At 52.4% G+C, this 24154-nt stretch overlaps 1 protein-coding gene across 28 annotated transcripts in view; it reads right to left on the bottom strand.

Moving 5' to 3' along the window:
• Positions 1-24154, bottom strand: part of LOC144121173 (uncharacterized) — a 229387-nt gene that overhangs the window by 57007 nt on the left and 148226 nt on the right. For 27 of the 28 annotated variants that reach the window (XM_077654218.1, XM_077654215.1, XM_077654227.1 and 24 more), the window contains exon 3: positions 4030-4223. The exons of the other annotated variant lie outside the window; for it this stretch is intronic. The gene's annotated coding sequence lies outside the window, so the exon portion shown is untranslated. The remainder of the gene's footprint in view (positions 1-4029; positions 4224-24154) is intronic. 28 annotated transcript variants of the gene reach the window in all.

The raw sequence follows: 24154 nt of genomic DNA, 5'->3' as shown, positions 1-24154 counted from the left end.
GTGTCATAAATTAGCACCACACGCAAGATCGACAGAAGCCGCGTTTCTAAATTCGGAGGCATCCTCATCCCGTCCCCCTTCCTCACGGGACTGAGCATTCGGGAGGAAAGGCACCCATGGCGGGCGGTTATAGGGAAGGAGGACCCGCGTGCCGCTCTGCTACTGCTCCAGGTCGCGTTGAGCGGGCGACCCCCCCGGTGGCTCTGTTCAAGAGAACGTTCCAGGAAACGGCTGCCTTGAGGACCTGCAAATGAGGCTCTGGGGCGACTGCGAGGACAAGGACCCTGCTGCGAGGAAGACACCGCGGCCGGGGACAAAACAAAATAAAAAATAAAGGCAAGACGAGAAAGGAGGCAGTTTGTCTTCTCGGTCTCCGACCCCATTATCTGAGGTGAGTTCCTGTTTCCGTCGCCTTATACCCCCTCTCTCGCCTCCTCGTTCCTCGATCCTCCGACCTATACTCGGACCCTGGCCATGCACGCTGCCTGTTTCCAAACACCTGCCCTTATTCATTTGTCATAAATAATAATTGATTACTAATACTATACAACCGGACAAGAGAAGGATGCCTACGGCGTGAGCCACTATGCAACCGAATTGATTCCCTGAAGAACTACCAACGGCTGGGGCGACACGATTTAAGCTTTGACCGGAGGCTAGTCTAGAGCAGCGCGTTGGGGGTCGTACGCATATTCCAGCCCTACAGCAGGTTTGGCCATAGCGGGATACAACACAAGAACTTTTCCCCGTCAAAGGAACCCTTCCAGCCAATGGCGTCGGTCGATTCTCAAGACCCTGCTAACGTCACAATGCGGGGAGGAGCAGATGAAAGGGCATAAATCCCCTACCTCCGCAGTCGGTTCCAGTCCCCTCCCTGCACTGTTGGGCTCTGGTTTGCTATGGCAGTATAAACTGTTCGATGCAAGAGATGGAAGCATTATAAGAGACAGATTTTGCTACACGTCGCAAGACTGCTATTTCTACAGAAGTACCTTACTGTTCTTCAATTTTCAAAATGTTTGCCCATGAATGATGGACATGCTTGCTACATATGAAAAAAAAAAAACTGCGTTCATAAACTCTTTCCCGTTCAGAAATGCCTTCGTGCAGAATTGTTGGGTATGTGCATTCCCGAAAGTTGTCCCGTCGCAGAAGATAGAAATAAGGGGCGGTACGATGTGAATCGCTGCCACTGACCTATTCCTATCAGTACGTGGTTCTTCGATCAATTCCTGCGGCCCGTCCAAAGGCCGAATTACGAGCTGCGTTCGACTGTGATCCGCGACACGGCATATGCAGATACAGTCGAAACTTAGCCGGAATGATGGCAGGTTCCAATTGTGGGGTGAATTATTAATACGCTTGACATTGACGGGACCAGACTGCTATAGTAGGATACAACTTAAAAAAAAAACAGCAGTTAATAACGCTGGCCAAGGTCCGCGCCGTCCTGTATTACTCGCTAGCCAATCAAAACAGCAAACGAAATCAGCGTTGTAATGTTTGACTTTATTGAACAATGCAGGTATGAAAATTCTAGAGCTTATAATTTTTTCTTGTGATTAGCTTCTTGTTTAGGTAACAAGAGAACTTTTCACAACGCACTACTTTTTTGTCGTGGAGGAATTCTGTGCGGCGGTCGTGAATGTAGGCGGAGCTTCACTGCAGACTTAAGTTGTATCCGACTATAGTTCAGATAAACCGGACGTTCCAATTAACGACAGTCCACTGGATAGGCTCACATGCAGTTTTCTTTTACAGGACAGCCAACACAAAACGGCTTTCCATCAAGCCGAAACACGCCTAAATCTTGGTCAGCAAATGACAGGTAAAGTAAGGCCCCGGGTTCTCCAGAGTGCAAATTAACTCCAGACAAAATCCCCAACACATGCAAACGCCGACTGCACTCTCCCACTGACAGGCTCTTCACCGAGGTTCATCTATCTATACAAAACACGAGGGCAGATTTAAAGAGGGGGGGGGGGGGTTTAGGGGAGAACTTTTACATGGGAAGATCATGCTGAACGTCACTTTTTCGACGAAAAAAAAGGTCAAATAAATGTAGTAGCAGTACGTAGTAAGGAACTTTAATACATGGTTCAAATGGCCCCCTCCAGCAGTAACCCAAAATCCGCCCCTGACAAGACATCCAGCTTTCTACCACTTGAGAAATGAAACTTGCGACCTGGACGTGAACGGGACGTCGACGGGAGGAGTGCTACACATGAGCGCAAGCAGGCCCGGTGATCGCGCCTCGATGCCGCAGCTAGGGAGCTCTCTAGGGCGGAAAGCTGGCGGGCAGGCTGAGTCACGCGCCCGCAGCCGCCGTTCGTTACGTAGCTATGGAAACCCCTCTCCGTGTTCTCCCTCTCTCTCTCTCTCCTTATCCACGCCGCCCAGCGGCGCTGGCGTCGCGAGCAGGGCATGAGCTGCGCGCCCGCGCCTGGGGCGCCTAACCCTCCTCTGTCTAAAGTCACCCTCCGCCGCGGACCGCGCTGGTGTCGCTTTACGTAGCGCTTGTACAGCCGCATACGATGCTGGTGGTTGTAGTAGCAGATTTATAGTTCACGCGCTGCTACTTAAACCCAGGAAAGTAAAGGGGAATTTGTGAAGTGTTCTTAAACGGATTCTAGCGTGGTTAAGTTTACTTTTTTTTTTCTCAGTTCCGGCTGTCCCGACATCTCTACGTACGCTCTTTCCTATATAGTTCCAACGTGTACCGAATGCGCCAACTATACTGGCGACTCCTGAGATGTTTCATCAGTGTTTAAGATGGCATGCAAAATATGAAGTAGGATGCACACGACGCCACCTGGCCGCACAGAGCTCACGACTCTGCAAGTCGCAGCGCGTGCTTGTGGAGGAACATTCTCTCAGCCCCCCCCCCCCCCCCCCCCCCCCTTCTTTTAACCCCTCGGCCAGCGTACTTCTGCGAGGAATAGAACACGGAAACATGCGTGTTCACCACTACCGTTTGTTGAAAAGGCCAGAGTGATAAATATGTCACCACGCGTGTCAACACGACGGAACTCATCAAGGAGACGAAACTGTCTCGCGAACGACCCCAGTCACGTTACACTCTGCGTTGGAACGGACACGGTGTTTCGGCCCCGCTTGGTCACAGCGACCGCCACGCTCTATCCAATCAGTGTTGGCAGCTCTAGCCCCAAAATATTTGTAAAGAAACTTTTTCTTTCACTGCACAACTACGTACGCTACAAGGCAGTTCACAGGACGTCTCTTCAGACAACTCGTAACCACTCTGCACATCTAAAACTATGACGTTTTTTTCTAAACTGAATTAATTAGCCATGAAGCACGCCAAGCCTACGTAAAGAGGAGTAGGGCTGCAGGAAGCAAACTAAAAAAAAAAATTGGAGGGGACACTCAAGCATCGCCTTAAGGGCATGAAGCGGCTGCGTTAATGGGTTAATGCTCATATATGCGGAAACAGTCATTCAAGACTTCACATTCATAGAACCCTGGCAGCCCTCACATCGCTACTGGCGCAGTGGTGCAGCGGTCAAGTGATGTGCCACTGCCCTGCGATGGCAGGTGCTGCCACCGGTGGGGCTTGTGCGACCCAGGTCACTATTCCCGAGTAACCTCTCGTGACCAATCATTAATTTAACTGTCACATGCCACGTAGCGGTGCGGGGAGTCTACTCTAATTAGAGCTCCTTAAGGCTATCGCGTTGATAATAAATGGGGGGGGGGGGGGGGGGGGCTGCACGTGGTCACATTCAGGACGAGGCTGGCTAACAAGCCCCGCAGTTAAGTCACATATTCCTTCCCTGCAACAGCCGTAACCACGGGACTCTTTCTACTTACGCGTCACAAACTCGAGGAAGCTAAGCATTAAAATAAGCTCAAACGCGTAACAAAAAGAGAAGGAAACACACGCAGAAACTGCCCCAGCGGTGGTGGTGGTGGTGGAGCCTGAAAAGAAGGCGCACAATGCTGGCAATGGCGGCGGCCTGCGTATAAATAGGGCAGCGGCGGCGGCGCGGTGCCAGCCGAACCACTCACCAGGCAGTTCGCTCATAATCCCGGCGGGGTTCCTCGGGGGTGAAAGAGGGAGGTCTCCCTTGCTTTCTTGCTTTTTTGTCGTTTCTTCTCTGTTTTTCTCGGCTTTCGAAGCGTCTGCACCACGCGCAGAACTCGGGGTCGAGCGGCGGGGCGTGCACGGGGCCCGGGCGGTGCTCGTAGTTGGCGGGATATCCCTGGGAGAGAAGAACGGGGCAGTCAGTGATTGGTCCGCCTGGCGCGTGACGCACCTCCCCCCCACGCACACGCGACGTCATGCACACGTCATCGGGAGAAAGCAATGCAGATCGGACAAAAAAGAAAAAAAAACAAAGCAAGCAGGACGGATAGCATGAACACGAGAGCGAGAAAGAAGAAAAAGCATGGATTAAAAAAAAAAACGAAAAGCAAACCCAGATGCACAGATATACAGCGCAGACTTTAAGCAGGCCGTTAAAAACAAAAAAAAAGTCGATAAGCAACAACTGCCTGACCCCCTCTGGGCGACGCTGCACTGATCCATAACGTGAGCCAAACTGCAGCCTCCTGTGGTGCAAATTGGGCCAAACAGCAGCGTGGTATAGTGGCGACTAGGGGCGCATTTCAGTCGGCAATCAGCAGCAAGCTTTCTTACGACTATATCCTACCGTGGCCTCCGCGATCCACTCCGGCAGCGCGGCGATATATATACACATTAACGGAGAAATGCTAGAGACCCGTGTAATATGCATAGATGTCACTAGATAACTGTGCGATGCCTTAAGAACCCCATGTAATCGAAACTGTCCAGACTCCTCCGCTACTGCGCCCCTGAGTTTCTTTGGGTCGTTTGATTCCGTAAAGCCAAACCGGTCTTGCTTCCTCCGCGGTAAGCCTCCCACGTGACCGCACGTCACAGCAGCAACCCCTGCGCATACTGCACTGAAACAAAACGTGCAGAATGCCCTCATGTCTTCGCAATGCCCAAAAAGTTTACGTGAACAAAAAAGAAAGTAGGAATTACATCTGTCGACGAAGTCAAAAGTGTGAGACGTTTAGGAACCCACCTTATTTCTTTTTTTTTTCTGATTCGGCGAGAGACGTTTAGGAACCCACCTTATTTCTTTTTTTTTCTGATTCGGCGAGTGGCTGTAATTCCTTTTTTTTTTAACGAATTTTCGTCGAACCTCTGACGAGAAAATGTCTTCGGCTGTGGCTTGCAAGTGGCTGCCGTAATCGTGTATCGCCTTGTTCCCCGGAAAACTCTTCCGCACGAATCTGCACAAACGTGCTGAGCTCTGCAAAACTCAGCCCTCAACAATCCTCCGTCTTCTCGGGAATGGACATGACGGTTGTTAGGTCTCGGGTAAGCGTGGTCGGGCCGGAGAAGGGACGAGAAGGTCGGAGACGTGGTTACGAAGGAAAAGGCAAGGAAAAAATTTACACAAAAACTGGGGAATACAGAAAGCTGGGAATACAGTTCGAATAATGATGTCCAATCGGACGATGACACTGATGGTACCGCCCACGACAGGGCGGTGCTGATGTTCTCTCGCAGTTCGGTCGATGGAAAGGGTACAAGACCCGGTCACGCTGTTGTCAACAGAGCCTCCAGGTGGGCGCCCACGTGGGTTCGGAATGCGCCCAAGTAGCTAAGGAATGCGGACCTATGTGGCACAGGAATGTCAGGCTAGGCTATTTCCCAGCAGGGGTTGAAAGACCTTGCACTTCGTCGTCATCTGATGACCGGAACGCGGAAACTCTGTCGAAGGCGCAACACTCCGTCAATTTTCAATCGCAGCGTGACTGAGGAGGACGACGTTAGGTTCTTCGACCCGATGGAATGCTCGACCACGTGGGGACGCCATTGTCGTCGCTGCTTCCGACATTCCTGCAGCCACGTTTCTTCCAGAAGGCTCAATAGCCTTCTCGTTGGTTTTCTGGAAATCCGGGTCGGGGAGTGCGCGTCTTTATTCATTTGGACTGGAAGGCACGCCGGGCATAACACGGTAAAGGCGAAACACAGACCACTGAGCAAATGTTCTTGACATTCCTAAACGTGAAAAATATTTCTTCAGTGGCCTGCGTTCCACCTTCACCTTGAAATTCTTCGTATCTATTCGGCAGGGAAACGGAAAGCAAAAAAGAGAAAGAAAAGAGAGCTGGATCAAAAAGCGTGCTGACACGTGACCACAGTGCGATAGTGACGCAATACACGAAAGCGGAAAGCGTAAGTCGCGCATGAAATCGGGCTGCCGCCGTTGCCGTAACATGCTTCCGCTTGCACCCACCATAAGAGGCAACCACTCGTACCCCGTAGGCAAGGAGCCGGGCAAGCCATCTTATCTTCTTGCTTATCTCTCCACGCAGGCAAATAGTGCCAAGGGAAGTTTTTCGGAACGCTGGGGTATTCGTAAAAAGGACAGGATAAATAGCCCAGCCAAGATAATAAGCGTCACACTGTGGGCAGCACAGTTGGTAAAAACTCCGGAAACTAGAGCTCACGGCTGATAAGAGAGAGAGAGAGACGACAAAAAAAAAAGTGTCTCCCCCAGTTTGTTGCTATACGTTTCGATAGCGGGTGACGGCACAAGAACTAAAGTCTCCGAGCGCACCGTTTATCAAAACCGTCCCGATTTTCCACTTCGCGGAACGTTTCAGTTTCCTCGAAGGTCGCAATTTCCGACAACAAATTCTTATCTCTGGCTTCCGCTTTTAAAACTAAGAAGTTTCGGGATGTACGCGGAAGTAGAATCACACTCGGCTACTGCAGACGACGGCTCCTCAGCCAGTTCAAAGCGCCTGCATTCAGCGAAACCAATGGAGGGGCCAGCCACCTTTCCACTTATTTGCGAACAGCCTCGGGGAGGCCTTGGGGCCTGCTTCCGTGTCACTGACAGCCCGCACCCGACGTCATAAACTGCGCTCAGTTACGCCGTTTTGACACTGCCCTCAGTTAGTTTTCCTTAACGGGATTGCGAGTCGCGTATACTTGGCTAACCATGCAGGCGCCCTTCGCAAGGTGCGCTCCGTGCAAAAATTACTGCACGTAACCGTTAACAGGGGAAGACGAGGGACCAATTAGAACTTTGTGCTGGGCTAGTTGGTACATGTTTTTGGTGATATGTTTTTTCGTCATGGTTGTCAGTAGCGCGTCGTCCTGCCCACCTTTCTCGTGTCCGTTTCATGTTGCGCCTTCTTATGACCAATTACCAGCCGGCAGTGTTTTTCACGAAGTTCCGCTTCATAAGCCGTGTCGCGGCAAGCAAACTGACCGCCGGCGACTAACACAGCCTGCCATCAGTTCACCTAGTTGCCCACAGGTGGCGCGAGAATCTGTAAATCGCAGTTTTGTTTTGGTTGCGCCTCCGTGTTCTCAGTGTCCTCGCGAAATTACATCTCGACTCGTAAAAGCGCCCAGCGTCCGTCTAGCGCATTAATTTATTTCTTTGGACACGAGGTTTAAGACGCCTCGATGCTGCGCTTGCGCCGTGGGAGGCGTCACAGCGGAGTGCTTTGGATGAATTTCGACCATCTGGAGATCGACCACGCTGACATTGCACATAACACCAGCACTCTGAATGGCCGCCCAGGCAGGCATTCGACCCGTCGGCCTGACGTTAGCTTGACGTTAGCTTGGGCGACCTATGATCAAACTCGACAGTAAGGCAATACGGAGTCTGTTGACGTTCTCATGATCTTTAGCATTTTTAGACGCAAAGTGATATTTCATACGTTTTAATTAAGACAAACAGTTCTGCTTGCAGCCACCGCGGTGGTTCAGTGTAGTGTTCCTGTAAAGCATATACAGGAACACTAGTTCAGTGGTTATGGTCCTCGGCCGCTGACCCGAAATGCGCGGGTTCCATCCCGGCCGCGGCGGTCGCATTTAGATGGGAGGCGGAATGCTGGAGGCCCGCGTACTGTGCGATGTCAGTGCACGTCAATGAACCCCAGGTGGTCTAAATTACCCGGAGCCTTCCACTACGCTGTCCCTCATTACCCTGTGTCGATTCGGGACGTTCAACCCCGTAAAACCAAATGAGTTTTGCTTCCTCCGCGGTAACTCTTCCCACGTGACCACACGTCACACGACACCACGGCGCTCCCCATTGGTCAGTCGCAGTGCTGGCACACCGAGCTGCGACTGAACCCGTCAAAAGCTGCCTAGGGCTAGACGCTCTCCTCCTGTCGCAGACCGACGGAAATCGCAACGTCGGGAGGCGAAGTTCGCAGCATGTGAAAGGAATGAGACCAGAACGCAGGAGCCTCAGTCCGGGTCGCCCGATGTTCACCAGGGATCAAGTTCACAGCGCAAGTAAATGAGGAAAACATTGAAGGCGACACAACACCGTGGTTCGCTCGCAAGGGAAAAAAAAAAAGACGCAAACTAGAACGGCGAAAGAAATACAGAATAACGGGTAGGAAACGCTGCTCTTCTCAGGGTTCTCCCTCTCAGCCGCGGTACGCAGCGCGCGCGAGGCGGCTGAAAGCTGCGGAAACCCTGCCCGGTCGCCGTGCAACGCATTCCGAGAAGGCAAGGCCAAAAGCTTCAACACGGGAAGGGGGGAGAGGGCGGCGAAGGCGCCCCGAAGGAAGGGGCGGAGCAGCTTCGTTGGCTGTGGGGTCGGCTAGTTGAACATCTCAGGAATCATGCCTGTCGTTCCTGGTCGAAGACGAGCATGACGAAAGAATGCAAGGAAGGAACGAGTGGAGGGGTGGTGGAGGAGACAACCACTAGTCAAAGCCGTCACAGGTCTCAAAAACGTCCACCGGAGGCAGAAACGAATGAATGTAGTCAACCCCCTTCCTTTTCACACGTGTTCAGTGAGCCACAGCGCGCTTCCTGGGACGCCGCTAACGCCTCTACGAACTCCCGCTACACGGGACGAGAGGGTCAAGGGTCGTCCTTCTGTCAAAGACTACAAGCTGAGAGGATGGTGTAGCCAAGAGAACGATCAAGGGGGGAAATGACTCCTCTCAGCTGTCCCAGTGCTCTGAGCAGATGTCAGACGCAGTTTCTTCGCCGCGGAATTCGTCTCGTTCGTAACGCGCACGTGTTCTCCTCAGCCAGAATCCGTCCGGCCACCTCCCACCCTGCCGCCACCAAACGGGGCTCCCGGATGCCCCCAAGCCTCCTCGGCGAGCCCCGCCGTCCCCGGCCGCTGCGGGTTTCCACCCGAGTTCCACTGCTGCACAGCGCGGACGAAGCGATTGTTGATCCTTCATTTGCGTCTCCTCCCTCGGCCTTTGTCTCTATTTTTGCGCTAATTTCTTTACATTGTGCAACAACAACTAGCCCGAAAGCACGCTCTTCCAAAAACCGACGTCTGTAATAGACACCTTTAGCATACCGTGTTACCGCTACCGGAGCCCAAAGGACGGCTCGGCCATTTTCGTCCTGCGCATCTCATGCTGCTGGTACGGAAAGCTGCCGCCGACCTCACCGTGCTGAGACTCTGGTCGAACGTCAGCAAACAAGAATTTTTGGCCTTCTCTGTCACCCGCCGCCGCTCTGTCACGCAAAAAAAAAAAGGGGGGGGGGGGGGGGGTGGGGGGGGGGGGGGGGCTTCAACAACCAGGTGGCCATCAACGGCACCTTGCACACAAGTGTCCATTTACGAGGCCAGCCCGACCGACTCCCGCTAGAGAGTAGTGCACGGCGTCGACGCCAACACGCCCCAGCACGAGGCTTATGACAAACAAGGAGGCCCCGGGTTTCCAGGTTCTTTGTGTGCATATGACGAGACGGTTGCATGTCGTCCTTTAGCGCACAGCTTTACGCTTCAGCTCAAGCAAGTTTCGAGCAACACCTTGCGACGGGTGTCGAAGGACGCCGCATGGCCAGACAGGCTGACACGTATCTCTATGACACACATGAGGATGCACCGTCTGTCGGCTGACCCGCACCCACACGAAGGGGACGCTGACACGTTCGAGGGGAGCCCGTCTCTAAACTTGCTCCTCACAGAAAGAGACAATTTCATGTACGCAGCTCAAGGTGAAACACTGCAGTGCATCCAGGCTTCAGGAGCGCTATAGGCGTGAGCTGAACCCGAGGCTCTGGAACTTTGAACCCACATCACATCTAGGGGTACCAACGATCGCGGCACAGAGGTTGAAATCTCGCCAGCGGTGGTCGCAGGAAGCCCGAGAATAAGGGCCGAGCCCTGAAATTAAATTTAAAAAAAAAAAGAAGCAAGACTTAGAAGAACACCAACTATAGATTCAAGCAGAAAAACGGCAGAGGGGCCCCCGACTCGCACTGCCGTAGTGGGCCGGGAAAGAATTCATTTCATTTTCCGCGCAGTCATCCATCCATCCGTTCGTTCATTTAAGGCGTTCCCTCGCATATATATGAAGGAGGAGGAGGAGGACACAGTGAAGGAGAAAGAGACTCGCGCACTACAGAGCACGCTGACGGGGCTTGCGAAGGCTCTGCTTGTAGCGTGCGAGCGTGTGTGTGACAAATACCCTTCGCATACGCGCGTAGACGCAAAGAGCAGGACAGAAAGGTAAAAAGAAATCAAATAACATTCCTCGGGGAGCGGGATACACATCAGAGAGAAAAAAAAAAAACTCGAAGAAGACTGGGGCGGGTGAAAAAAAAAAAAAACAGGAACTAAACGTGATAGAGAACCACGCGTGACATTGATGACGACAGCAGCAGAAGCAGCAGCAACAACGGCGAGGAACTTCGTCGGTGTATCTCTTGCGTACAGCATTGCATTATAAAGTCCGCGCAGCAAAAGAGGAAACAGTCAGGACGAAGCAAACAAGAAACAGCAATGGTCGGAGGCAGCAGGAAAGAGATGGCTTGCGGGAAGAGGAAGGAGAAGGGATGATAGAAAGAAGGGAAAGAGACAGGCTTAGGCTTGACACTGCACACAGCGAGCGCACGGCCTTTCGCGCTTGATCAGAGCCAGCGGGGGATAGGAGAGGGGGAGTGTGGAAAGAGAGTTCCTAGAACAGACGGGGGCCTCTTTCTCTCTCCCTCCTCGCGGCGCGTGGGGAAAGAAAGGGAGGGGGGGGGTGAAGGCTGCCTCGGAGACGCTGCAAGTGCGACGTGATGGATGGCTACAAAATGACGACGGAAGCAGCTTCCCACACGTGCGGGGCGCGACGGCGGCGAAGCCACCGCGGCTGCTTCGCGACATTACACTTGCCCTCTGGCACACGCTAACCCCCCCCCCCCCCCCCCCCCCCCCCCGCCAACCATCCTTACAGCGTTTCTCATTCTACGAGGCAGATAGTGAGCTCGGAAACACACACACACAAACAAAGTATGGCGAAAGAAGGCCTGGTAGGAAGCGGGACAAAAAAGGACAACAAACCGAAACGCCGCGAAGTTATCAACAAACAGTTTCGTATTGGGGGAGGGTAAAGGAAGAGGGGCGACGCGCACGAGAATGACAAAGAAAGCGCTACGACACAGGCTGAGGGAAAAGAATAAAACGGGGCTTGAAGTCGGTGCGGCAACAATGACACCGACAAGAATGCAGCCGTGCAGAGTCGCCGAGGGTATACGTCTGACGTCGCCACTGTTTTATTTGTGTATGCGCACTTCTTTTTTCTTCCTTCTGCAAAAGGAGGGGGCGGAGGGGGTCCCCTGTGGTGCGCGTTTGTCGTAACCGGCAACGGGGCGATAACGGACGGCATTTCTTCGTCGCCTTGCGAAAACGTACGCAGCGGAGACAGCGGTCGCATTCTACTTGCACGCATTCTGCGTGGTGCCCAAGCATGGTGTGCGTGTACTACACTTGAAGACAACGCCCCAAACTCGCCACTGCGGGCGCTCGGTTCGCGGCCGCGTTTCGATGGAGGCGAAACGCAAAGGCGCCCGTGTGCTGTGCGATGTCAGTGCACGTTAAAGATCCCCAGGTGTTCGAAATTATTCCGGAGCCCTCCACTGCGGCACCTCTTTCCTCCTTTCTTCACTTAGTCCTTCCTTTATCCCTTCCCTTACGGCGCGGTTCAGACGCACTTAACGTGGGCGTGTCAGAAAAAACGAGGATCTAGCTGCAATAAACAAAAACCCCAGTGCGGAACAGTGGGAGGGGATGCTCTCCAGCGAGGACCCGGCCGTCCAGCGCGGATTGGTGCGGAGAGCCTACCTGGCGGCATACCTCAGTGGAGCCCTGGACCAGGGGCCCCAACCCTGTTAAGACGGGCTGCAATAACTCATCGGAAGATGAAGAAGACAGCCCGCGACCGCTAATAACACATTTTAATATCAAATATAAATAAAGTTTTTCCTCCTCTTCCTCCTCCTCCGCCGATATGCGAGACAGATACTGCGCCATTTCAAATCCTTTCCCAAAAAAAAAACAATTTTCAGGCGCTCGGTCGGGGTTCTCTGGTGTTTCCTTCGAGTGCCTCCATTCTAGCGCATCAGTTCAGAGCGGCGAGATTACAGTGCACTGGTGAAAACCGTTGTTTGGTTGGGAGACCCCATTCTACCAAGGTTACACAATAGAAGTCGCTGTAATTTACTGAATGAGCGAAAAGTAGACTGCCTTCAATTTGTGTGAACAAAAATTAACTGCCTGTATGACGCTGGGACATAGCCATGAAATGCAGTATAGATTCACCCCAGGAGTCTGCCATGCTAGCCGCAACGGAGGAACTCAGCGTGGCGCTACCATCCTCTCAGGCATGACTTTCATGCCAATCTGAAGTATAAATTTCTGCTAAACCGCGAGTTTTTTCCCCACAATATCGCTACCATGATTTAAGCTCTAGCAGAATATGCCAACGTTTTTACAGTCGTCTCCGACAGTGGACAGCCTTTAAAGACTGCGTAGGCCTCTAATATATGAACACTAAGCTGGTACATGTTTGCCTGAAACGAGGCTTGTATGCCTGGCAGCTGTATGCAGACTGCCGAGAATGAAACCTTTCATGCCGCGAAATTGAGTCTGTGAAACAAAGCGGCGCAGTTTCCATCGCCTCAAAAAGGATGAACCTGAAAGGCGAGACTCCCTGGTCTGTCTTTCACAGCAGCTAAAGTGTTTTACTGCGGTAAGGCCCGTCGCCTCACGGGCGGTCCGCCGCCCGGCGTGTAGGAAGCGTTGGAGTCACTAAATAACGACTTAGAGTACCGGCACTCTTTCCTCCTGTTGTTCTGTGCCGCCTCCACGATCATTGGTCAGTTTGCATCACGTGATATTTGTTTACACTGCGACAGTTCATGGGGGCTGCCATTTTGTGGCTTATCCGTTTTCAGTCGGGCAACTGTGGTAGTCCTAGTGTGCGACGCTGCGAGTGCTGCCGGTGACCGACTCAGGGACCAGGGATTCCGCGCCTCGCAGCATTTCAGCTCCGCACGACGAAAGCATAAACTGAAGGCAACAGCTGTACCGTTTGCATCTGAGCGGCTCCATGCCGTACGGCTACGATCCCCGCCGCAGCGCAGGGTGGCTAACAGCGTTGTTTACAAAATGGCCGGGCCAAAGTTAGCGGCGAGGTCGCCGAAGCGGCAATCTGGCAACAGTGATAAACAACAAAATGGCCGCCCCTGCTTACCGCCGTGCTGCAGTGACGGTACTCTAAGTCTTTATTTAGTGACTCTAGGAAGCGTGATTCTCCAGTGTTCGTTCAAAGGCAGCCTTTCGAACGACGGTGCTGTTACACAAGGCAGCGCAACGCTGCCCAATAACATCGGAAGCAGCTTCTAGAGATCACTGAATGCAGTTGTTCGCGCGTGAAATGAAGAAGAACGATCTTCTAAGCTTTGTTTCCTCACACGACCTCATCACACGAAGCGGTTCTTATACAAGCCGCGCGTAACCACACGGTGCTATTGCACGGGTACTGATAGTGGAACGCCTACAAGACGCACACCCACGCACAGATACCGACACAAGTTTTATAAGCACGGAAGACAAGAAAAAGCTATAGCGGTACGTGCAGTTCAACGTCCCGAATTTGTACACGGGCTGCTAAAGAGATACCATAGTGAAGGGCTCCGGGATAATTGCGACCATTCGAGGTTGTTTAACGTGCACCGACATCGCACAGTAGAATGGCGTCTTGGGCGTTTCGCCTACATCGACTCCGCGACCTTTGCCTCAGCATCCGAATGCCAAAGGCACCGGGGCGTTGGTAGTTAGCGGGTTTTGGGGAACGGAAGCGACGAAAAAGCTGAATTTCCTCGCTGGCCGGAGACGCGACCTGACATTCGGGGCCCATGGGCGTACTGCGCTGAGTGTGTACGCAGAAACAGAGCGCACGCTGGGTGCTTATCATCATCACCACCCTGACTATGTCCGCTGAAGGGCAAAGGCCTCTCCCATAGCTGTCCAATTAACCCTGTCCCGCGCAAGCCGCGGCCACACCCTATCCCCGCAAACTTCTTAACCTCATCCGCCCACCTAACTTTCTGCGCCCCCTGCTACGCTTGCCTTCTCTTGGAATCCAGACAGTTATACTATTTAAGGACCATCGGTTCAACTGAAAAGCAATTCAGCGTTTTCGCGATACCCGCGTTCCGAAAACTTCCTCGTGAACACCTGCGCCCACTTTCACGGCTACAGAATACGAGTGGGGGCTGAGCGAGCAAGCCGTGGCACCGCAAATATGAGACTGCAGGCTCCGTACAGATATCCACACTAGCACTGCGCGTGATCAGAGTGAACACTAACGGGCACGTTTGAATAGCGCGCACGTAAGCGAGCCTGTGAGGTATATAATAAATGCGGCTGCTTGTGGGCTTTCGTGCCAACTTGAAGTGGGGCAGGAGAACGCACCTCTCCCCTCTCCACTTAAGCATTGCCAATAATAAACTACTCGCAAACGCAGTGCACGAGTGCGCCATCTTTTATTCCGCGCCAGCCGAGCCTCTTCCTCCCGTTATAGAAGATATCATCGAGCGCGAACGCCGGTCGCTCGCGAGTCTCACTAAACCGGACTGCTTAGTATTCCAGCAGACCGCACACGTCCGCCCCGGGGCGCGGCATACAGTCTGAGCCACGCCGGCTCACCGCCAGACGGCGCTGCACGCGTCGAATACCCGATTCTGGCGCGATTGCGGGCGGGCGATGTAGTCGCCGATTTCGGGTACAGATAACCAACCACACACCGAGTGGAGAACGAACCTGGGGCGATACAGCCGCAAACAACAGCCACGGACGCCCGCCCTTCCAAGGCCCGTCTCAAGTGCACCCCAGACGACAACAGACGAAGGATAGGGGGAGAAGGAATGAGTTAGGAGGATCGAGGGGAATCGAGGAAAGAGCCGTAAACGCAGCTAAGAAGCCGCGGCCGCAACTGGGCTTGATTAAAAACGATACCATTATGCCCGGCGGGATGCGGTCAAGCTGAGAGAGAGGGGGAAGGAGCACACGGATGAGTACGGTGACGCCGATTCGGGCGCGAGCCCGGCGAAACGGGCCTTCAAGCCGCCGCCGCTGCGTCCGCAGATATATCCTATCGCGGTTCAAGGTACGTGTGTGCGCGCAGCCCATCCAATATAAAGCAACCTGCGGCGCGCGCGCACACTGGACCAGACCGTCCTCCCCACCGAGTCTCTGCGTGCCTGTCTTCTTCCAGGCGGCGGGCACGATGAATAGTCCGCCTGCCCCTTGACGAGGGCTTAGCCTATCAGTGGCCGCGCACGTGCTCGGAGTGCCGATGGCCCGGGCCTGCCTGGCTCGCTTCGCCGAGGCGAGCAGGGTACAGAAAGCGGCAGGGAAGGAAGATGAGGAGGAGGCTTTGCGGTGTGTGCTGTGGTGGAGCAGGGTGCGGAAGCCAATCATCGGTAATGCTTCCGTCTCGCCGGACGTTCGCGAAACGCTCGGAAAAGAAACGATGTTTCAGTTTGCTCCCGATTAAGACGACTCGGGGGTGACCGCTGTGTTATGCAGCGTATACCGTTGACGGCGCCCAGCTGAGAGGACATCGTACTGCAGGATTCCTGCAGGCAGAGTATGGCGCGTTCGCAAGACAATCATAAACGAGAAGGACACGCGACAAGCTCGAACAATCATCTGACTTTATTCGCGCTCCGGGCCAGCACATATTAAAGAAGGAACGAGACAAGCGCAGTATGCATTTCCCTAAACAACACCCGTTGGCACATATCGTTCAGGATACATCAGCGCCACATACCTATCGCTGACACAGTTCTTTTTTTTTTACAGGCGCGTCCACCACGTGGCCGTGCCTTTGCACCAGAGCTTCTGTTGAACCAGAGCGAATGTCCGGACCCCGTAGAGTATCTGTTACGGGTCCAATTGGGCTTATTTTTGGAAATGTGGCGGACAGTTTGAAGGATGCTTCCCTCCCGCCACCGGTAGGCCCGGTATTGCACTGCCTCCGGGATCGGCCTTGTCTTTAGCGCGTCTTTTCTATCCTGTCTTTCTATCCCATCTTTCAACTCTCCTACTATCTGCACGTGGTAGCGATTGTGGCTCGGCTTGAGCCAGTGGGCAGGCCTGTGCACTTTCCTTTTCTTTCTTCCTGGCAACAACACAACCTTGAAATGTAAAATCTTATCGCAAAGTCAAATTCGTCGACAGCGGTATTCGCACACAACGAAAACTCTCCCCGCTCCCTAAGCGCGCTTATACAGGGTGTTTTCATCTAGGACTTTGGACTATTCTTAAAAATACGCTTTTTTAGTGAGAAGAGCTATTCTTTCGGCATAACAATGCCAGCGGTGTAGTGCATGAGAATACAGCTAAGAAGTGCTAACCAGCATGTTTCTTAACTAAAATTCAACAGTCAACTTTATAACTATGATTGTTAGGCTCCATAACTACTAGGCGGCGTGTAGCCCACCGTATGTAATATCCATATCAGTTTTTAGAACTTCGACAACGAGGTTGCCGTCGGCGCTGTGGCGCAACTATTTTGGCTGTTTCGACCAGTTACGTGCACTGGATAGGTTGCCTTGCCTGCAAGCTTCTCGAAAGCATGTGTATTTTTGCCCGATGCAGCCAACATTTTGTTGGGCCACAGCGCCGATGGCAACCGAGTTTCGAAATTCAAAAAAAAAAAAACTAATGTGCATATTACTTACGGTGGCCTACACGCCTCTCGATAATTGCCTAACAGTAATAGTAAGAAAGTTAACCATTCAATATTAGTTAACCATCCTGCTAGTTAGCCCGCCTTGGCTGTATTCTGATGTACTACTCCACTGACAACGCTATGCCGAAGAAAAAGCGCTCTTCTAACTCAAAAAAACCTATTTCAGACGAAACACCGTGTAAAGACACCTGTTTGTCGATACTCTCGGGTTTGGCTGCAGCCCAAATTGAAGGACCTGCAGAACCCATTCGCCACACACTGAGACACGATTTTATCTCATCAATAACACATAACCACGCTCCTCCCCGAGATAGCTACAAAACAAAAAGGACCACTCTCCAGGTCCTAAATTGTGAACCAAACTCCCTCTCCTTCTCGCACCAAGGACACGTGCTTGTGTAGCAGGGTTCAGGCTTTCGCAAGCAAGAACAGCAAGTGCCGCGCACTATTGTGTGGCGGCGAGCCGGGCCGACCCCCCCCCCCCCCCCTTCTTTTTTTCGCACAAAGTAATCTAAAGAGATACAGTGCAAAAAAAAAAAAAAAACCAAAGAGTCGCAGGGTCGCAGCTGGGGAGGGCATCGAGCTCCATGCGACCGCAATCACCACCAAAGAAAGGGCCGCGGCTGGACGAACGTGCCACAACAGCTAACTCCATGTGAAAAAAGGACGGGACTTCCGCTCCAGCGCCACTCATACATCCGAGCTTCTCCAAAGTCGGTGCGATATACAGCAGGCTGGGAGATAAACAACGCAGGAAGCGGAGCGGAGAGCTCTCTCCCTCCACTAGCTGCTGCAGTTGTAACGCAGGGAGGGCGGATAAGCGCGAAATATATGTGCACATACGGGACTGCGCGGCAAAAGAAGAGACAAGAGAGCTCCAGAGGCGCAGTAGCGGCAGAGTCCGGCGAAGCGGCCGCCGTCCCGTAATCTTTTCGCTTGCGCCCGTTTATTTTCGGCGCCGGCGCAGCTCTCCTCCGGCAGCGGACCGGGCGCGTGATGAGGAAGAGGCCACGCCGCGGCAGGGTTCGTTTAGTCTACTTCACGCATGGCGAGGTCCGGATAACACTCCTTTAATTGGTTTATAATTACGAGAACAATCGAAAATAAGGGACGCCCCTCTCCCTCTCTCCCGCCGCGCAAGTGTTCCCCCTTTCCGCTTTAGACCTCGCCGCCCTATTCGTGCCCCCCCCCCCCCCCTCTCCCTCCTTTTCTGTCTGTGCCTCTTTGTGCGATCCCTTCTCTTTCTTGTATAACTGCATTGGGGCCTGTTTTTCCACTGCGCACTTCCTGGTGTACTGTATGAGAGACGACGAAGCTCTCGCAAGCCTGCTTCGTTGTTCCTTAAGCATGCCCTCCCCTTCCTCTACCAGCATCATTTTGTTTTTCTCTCGACTGTTTGCTCCCAGACAGTTTACAGAGCACAGGCGCCCGACGAGCCATTTGCGCCGCGCCATTGTTAGGAAAGAAAGTCGTCGGGCTCCTAGGACCTCTCAGGCTCCTGCCGCTTCGTCGTCTTATCATCCCGGGATTAATTCGTAACGCAAGGCCACCCATCGGGGTCTCTGCTAGCCCCAGCAACCCGCTCTGATTGCGCGCTACGCAGAATGCACTTGAGAGGCCCCGAGGGGTGGCGCGGCGGTTGGTTGCTGGATCGAGCGAGATGAAGAGAGAAGTCACGTGCTCATGCAGGTCTGGGGGGCTGACAGATGCGCACCTCTGCGCGCAAAGTCGCCAGGTCCCAGTCACGTATGGCTGCCATTAAGTCCAACCTATGCACTTGGGAGTAGAGCACTGTAAAGCGCCGCTGGATGAATACACATTGATTAGAGCGTCGCAGCCTCTTCTATCAAGAAACAGTAATCATCGTTATAAGCAGCATTCCTACGTCCACTGCAAGACAAAGGCCGCTCCCTGCGGCCTCCAATTAACCCTGTCCTGTTGACGGAGATCTGTCAAGTACTAGTTGCGATACTTTATAGTGCTTTCAGATTCCGCATTTGTTCCCAAGACGCACTGCATGCACAGCGGTGCGGAGGCACGTTACTACAGTCACGAGCGATGTGAACTGAAGCTGTCGGCTCTTAGCCGAAGGCCCAACTTTATTTCTATGCTTTCGCATAGAACTAGAGCAGGCATCAAACTATACTCAGGCGCCCAGCCGAAAACGAACTTCGCAACAAACATGGACTATTGGCTCCTCACTTAGGAAGTTCTCGCTGACTGCACGTTAATAAGGTGCTGTTGCATTTCATTTTACTCCGATCACCGAGACTCCCGCAGCTGCCAACCGTAATTAAGCTCTGGTTGATCTAGTCCCTCTCAGCTGAAACTAAGAAAGAGTATATGCGTTGCGCAATATATGCAAACTTAGAACAGCCCCTGGAATACACAATTCCTCCCTGAAATAACATGATGCTCGAGTGCACCGGAAAATCTGTTATCCTCAGCTACTGCTAATATAAGCTCAAACGAACAAACGCAACTAGTGTATTCATCTTTAAACCAGCAGGCGGCATCAATCCGCGTGCTGGCCACGCTTCTCAAAAGATCCGCGTTAAACTAGACTTGCCTTTCTCAGCTTGAAGACAATGCCAATTTCAGCCACGAAACGCTAGGCGTCGTTACTGGACAGCCTTTTTTTTTTTTTACTCCCAATCACCGCCCTTCGCGGACAGAAGCAGTAAAATTCCCCCGAGTTTCTGCTCGTGTTTGATAGCAATCAAACCTTCCAATCTGTACAGGTGTACTCTGCCGGGAGTTGCCAAAACAGATATCTGTACTTTCCTTCCCCCATTTTCAAGTGCGCCTAAAAAAATATCGCTGTAATATTCCGTTCTTCTCGCGCGTGATGTGCCTGAGCTCAATAGCTACAAATCATTCGGCACACAGAACCCTATCGTCCCTAGAAAGAGTGTACCCCAAGAAAAATGCATGCGAAATTTCAAAGGAAGTTCCCTTCAATATCAGCTAACACCATAGGAAACAAACAGTCGACATTCAACAATACGTAAAAAGAAAAACAGCAAAAGATACAAGTAAAGAAGCCACACGGCCCCGGGCCAGGGCCACGCGATAAGAATTTCTACTCGTTAGGCCATCACGAAAATGGCCGCGGAGATCAAAAGCAACGCGATACGCATAATCGCATTGCGGTAACAAGATGATGGTTCCTCTTTCACACACAAAAAAAAAAATAAACACGTGAAGAGGATAGAAAATGAAAAAAGCACGCAGGGAAAGACGACTCCATCCGCTCACGCGGCACGTGCTTGCATATATATACCTCTGGACAGCAGCACCGAGGGAGCAGGTTTCAACAAAGTATACGTCCACGAACGAACCGAGCTGAGAGACAACGCTGACCCTATACTCCCGCACAGGAACAGTAACTCGCGCGACTCGAAAGAAAAGAAACAACAAGACAAAGGCAGGGACAAAGGACGAAGAATGCCACGCGACCGCTACTCTGTTTCATTTTTGTTTTCCACTTTCAGTTCTTCTTGCTTGAGGTTAGGATCTCTACCCCCAGCGAATTTGCATAATAAAAGACCGCTCACGCTCCTGCCTCCTCCACCCGTACCCCGTGCGCCCCACGGAGCAGAAACCGATGACCCGTCACTCTTATTCCTCCCCCCCCCCCCCCCCCCCCCGTTTTTTTTCCTTCACCCCCACACTCCTTCCAGACACGTTCGCCTCAATATGTCTATTTTTATCTGTTTGCCCTCCTTTGTTTTTCTTTTATTTCGTGCAAGCTGTCCCTCGCGAAACTTACGGTAACAGTATTTCTTACCACTATGTCTCCGGAAAGTAAAGGCCAAAAAGGCGTTAAAGAAACCAAGAAAGGCGAGAAAGCAAGAAAATCAAAGGCAGAAGAGCAAGAAAGGCGAGGCTTCGTGCATGGACGCCCTTATAATACGTGCTTCAGAGTTACATGTACCATAACTTGCGTTCAGTGCCCTATCCAGTTCCCCACGTTCTGTATATAGTTCCCCCAAGTCCTCGTTCGTTCTTCGAGCGTGCCGCTTCGCTCTCCCTGCTCCTTTTCTTTTCTCCAACGGCGGCGAGAGAAACAAGAGAAAAGGAAGGGAACTGTAAAGGGACGAATAACCAACCTTCGTATGTGAAGTAATTGATATTCTCTTGAGTTTGATAAGGTACTTTGTCTCTCTATCGATTGCGCTCGGGGTACCTATAGCTGTGACTGCGTCAGGGAAACTTCCCCGATTTTAAAGCGTCGTCGGCGTGGTCGAATACTAGCAGCAGTAGTAGTCATAATAGTAGTAACAACAGTCGTAGTGGCAGTAGTAACAGTAGTAGCATGTCTCCCGTAACAAACAACTCGATGTGCTAGTCCCTAGTCACGGACCACGAGATTCCCTTTTTGCCAATGAAAATTAAGCACGTGTAACAACTGACCAATGCGAACGTCCCATGTGTGGTCACGTGATCGAGGGCTGCAGTGCTATGTGGTTCCGGAAGAGGGCCGAACCAGAGAAGGCAAAATTCCGGTAGATTAATTTTTATTTGGCAACGACTTTATATTTGGCAGCGCTCGTGTTCTCTCAATTCCTGTGTCGTTGATGTTCGGCGCTGTAGGAGAAAATTGGTCACAGGGGCAGTGCGCAGGCGTGCGTGCTCTGAATCCCTCATGAGATCCTCAGAGCCTTCACGGCTGCCTTTTGGTTCCCGTCTCGAACACGAATGCCTCCACACCGCCTTTCTATACGTCCTTCCATACCGCATTCCAGGCTCGCTGCAAAGATCTGAAAAGAACGCCATATGCGATAGGGGCTAAAGAAAAGAAAAAGGAGAGAGAGAGAGAGAGAGAGAGAGAGAGAGAGAGAGAGAGAGAGAGAGAGAGAGAGAGAGAACTCCAAAACCCGGTTCTGGGCGCCGGCTATAATCCCAACACAGACAGCCCGTTTGACCGCGCCAAGGCGTCATTTATCACCCCATTATCGTCCTCTTGCCTCAACTCGGCCACCACGAAAACGGCATAACCAAAACTCGCTCGAAAAACCAGACCCGCGCGGAGGATCCGCTCCTAAGACGGAGCGTCAAAGATAGCCAGAAGAAAAAAAGAAAAAGAAAGGGAAGAAGGTGGAGAAAGATGCGGATAAAAAAAAACGAAAACCGCGCGCACAAACACACACACGCACAACAACAACAAAGAGAGCATGCACTGCATCATGCGGGAGCGGCAACGCAGACAGTGAGAAGTGAGGCGATCGCCTAACGCGATATGGCCAGACGCGCGAACCAGTACGCACGCAGCAATGCAGGAACAGAAAGACCTATCGCCCCCCCCCTCCCCCCCCCTCCCAACAAGCCTTTAACGTGTGTGTTACTAAGTTACATCTGTGTTCGCATGGGCGCGTGCTCGAAACAACCAGCAGCCGCGTGCTACCGAAACTCGCGTAATACATCCTTATGAAGAGCAATTTAAAAAATGCAAGACGACAACGCGTTCTTTTTTCTTAAGTTCGTCTGCATCCTAGATTATTGGGACGCCATATTTCCTTCATTTTCTTCCAACTTATTTTTTTCTCCCACCACTTAGAAGCCGCAGGCATAAACTGCGTCTACTTCAGAATTAATTGCACCGGGTGCGGCGTTCAACGCAGACGTTAGCAGAGCGATTGCTCGCGCCTCTGCCAAGACTTGTTTATGTAGGCTATAAACAAGGCCGGCGGGGTAAACAGCAAAATAGACTGTTCAGTTTAGTCGACGCCATGCACGGGCCCAAGCAAGGCGAAGGGAATAGGGGCAGAAATTAAAAGAAATGCAAAAAAATGAGATAAAAGTGGCGATCGTCTATGTCCCAGCGCTTCACCCGGAGGTATATATCTATGTATGCCTATTTACCGACCTACTAACTGTATGAAGCGATCACAGCAGTGCAGCGATGTAATGTATAGATTGGGGCTAGTTAGCCGTGCGGCTCCGACAGGACGTGTTTATTTGGGTCACTGTCGGCGCAGTCAACAAAAATATCGGCCACGCAAACGAGGTGTACAGTGTAAGCGCACAGCGGAGCCGGAGGCAAAGATGACAAAAAATAAAACGCAGGAAAGAGCCCAAAAAAGACGAGATAAATGGATGCGGCGTCGCAGCGCCATCTTTTTACGGAGCGATAAATACGGCGATCGAGTTATCTGAGCGAAACGATCCTCCTCCTGATATAGGTCATGCCGAAGGATGATGCCTCCGCTGGAGAAAGAAAAACAGCGGTCGCGATAATCATATCATAATTACGCCGCCTCTTTTTTTATCTATTTAGTTTCGTAATCTGCGAGCCTATAGCCCCCCCCCCCCCCCCCCCCCCCCGCACAGCTGTAAGTCTCCCAAAGAGACACTAAATCAAGCGGGTTGTGGATGCAAGGATGGGGGAAGGGGGGTGCAACTACCTGCGCAATGTGCACGTCAGGTGGGGAGCAGAACGAGCGTATACAGGGAAGTCTGTGTGCAGTGCATTTCGCGCGCGCTGCAGCCAACGAGGGACCGTTACTTTGCGCGCGCACGAACTAGCAACCTTGTGGCAAATCTAATCTGGCGCCGGCGCGCCCTCGCGGCACAAGCGTGACAAAGTGCGGCGTGCACCCCTAATTAAGCGCAATAGCCGCCGGCCTAAGTATAGGCGGCCGACGTGGGCAGGGAGGGCATCGCTCGACTCGCGCTGGTTAGAGACAGGCTCAATGGGGGGACCGAGCGCGCAGAAGCCCACCCACGGGCGAGGACGACGTGTGCCGTTCCGTGTGCATGCATAAGGCGAGAACAGAGCTGGCGCACTGTGTCTGGCAATGCGCGTTTTGCCTGGTAGTATGCACTGACCATGGGAGCAAGAACGGTGTCAAAGTGGCCGCTTGTTCTTGGCTCCAGGCTTCCTTTAAACCTGCACTTTAACTTACACAATTAGCCACCGCGAAGTAGGCACGCGGAATAATAATAATAGTAAAAATTGGGTATCGAGCACTTGACCTTGGCGCGGTCAGAGGCTGCTTGACTGCAAGTCCTAAACAGCAGGCCCCTAGTCGTCAGGAGCTGTGCGCACCGTTCGAGGACTGGGAAGCAGGTTTCCCATCGCTTCGGCAGTGGCAACAGCCGACCCCCTCCCTAT

This window comes from Amblyomma americanum, chromosome 2, assembly GCF_052857255.1.
Source record: "Amblyomma americanum isolate KBUSLIRL-KWMA chromosome 2, ASM5285725v1, whole genome shotgun sequence".
NCBI lineage: Eukaryota > Metazoa > Arthropoda > Arachnida > Ixodida > Ixodidae > Amblyomma > Amblyomma americanum.
The sequence above is the reverse complement of the archived record's forward strand: the minus strand, read 5'-3'. Positions and strand labels throughout refer to the sequence as shown.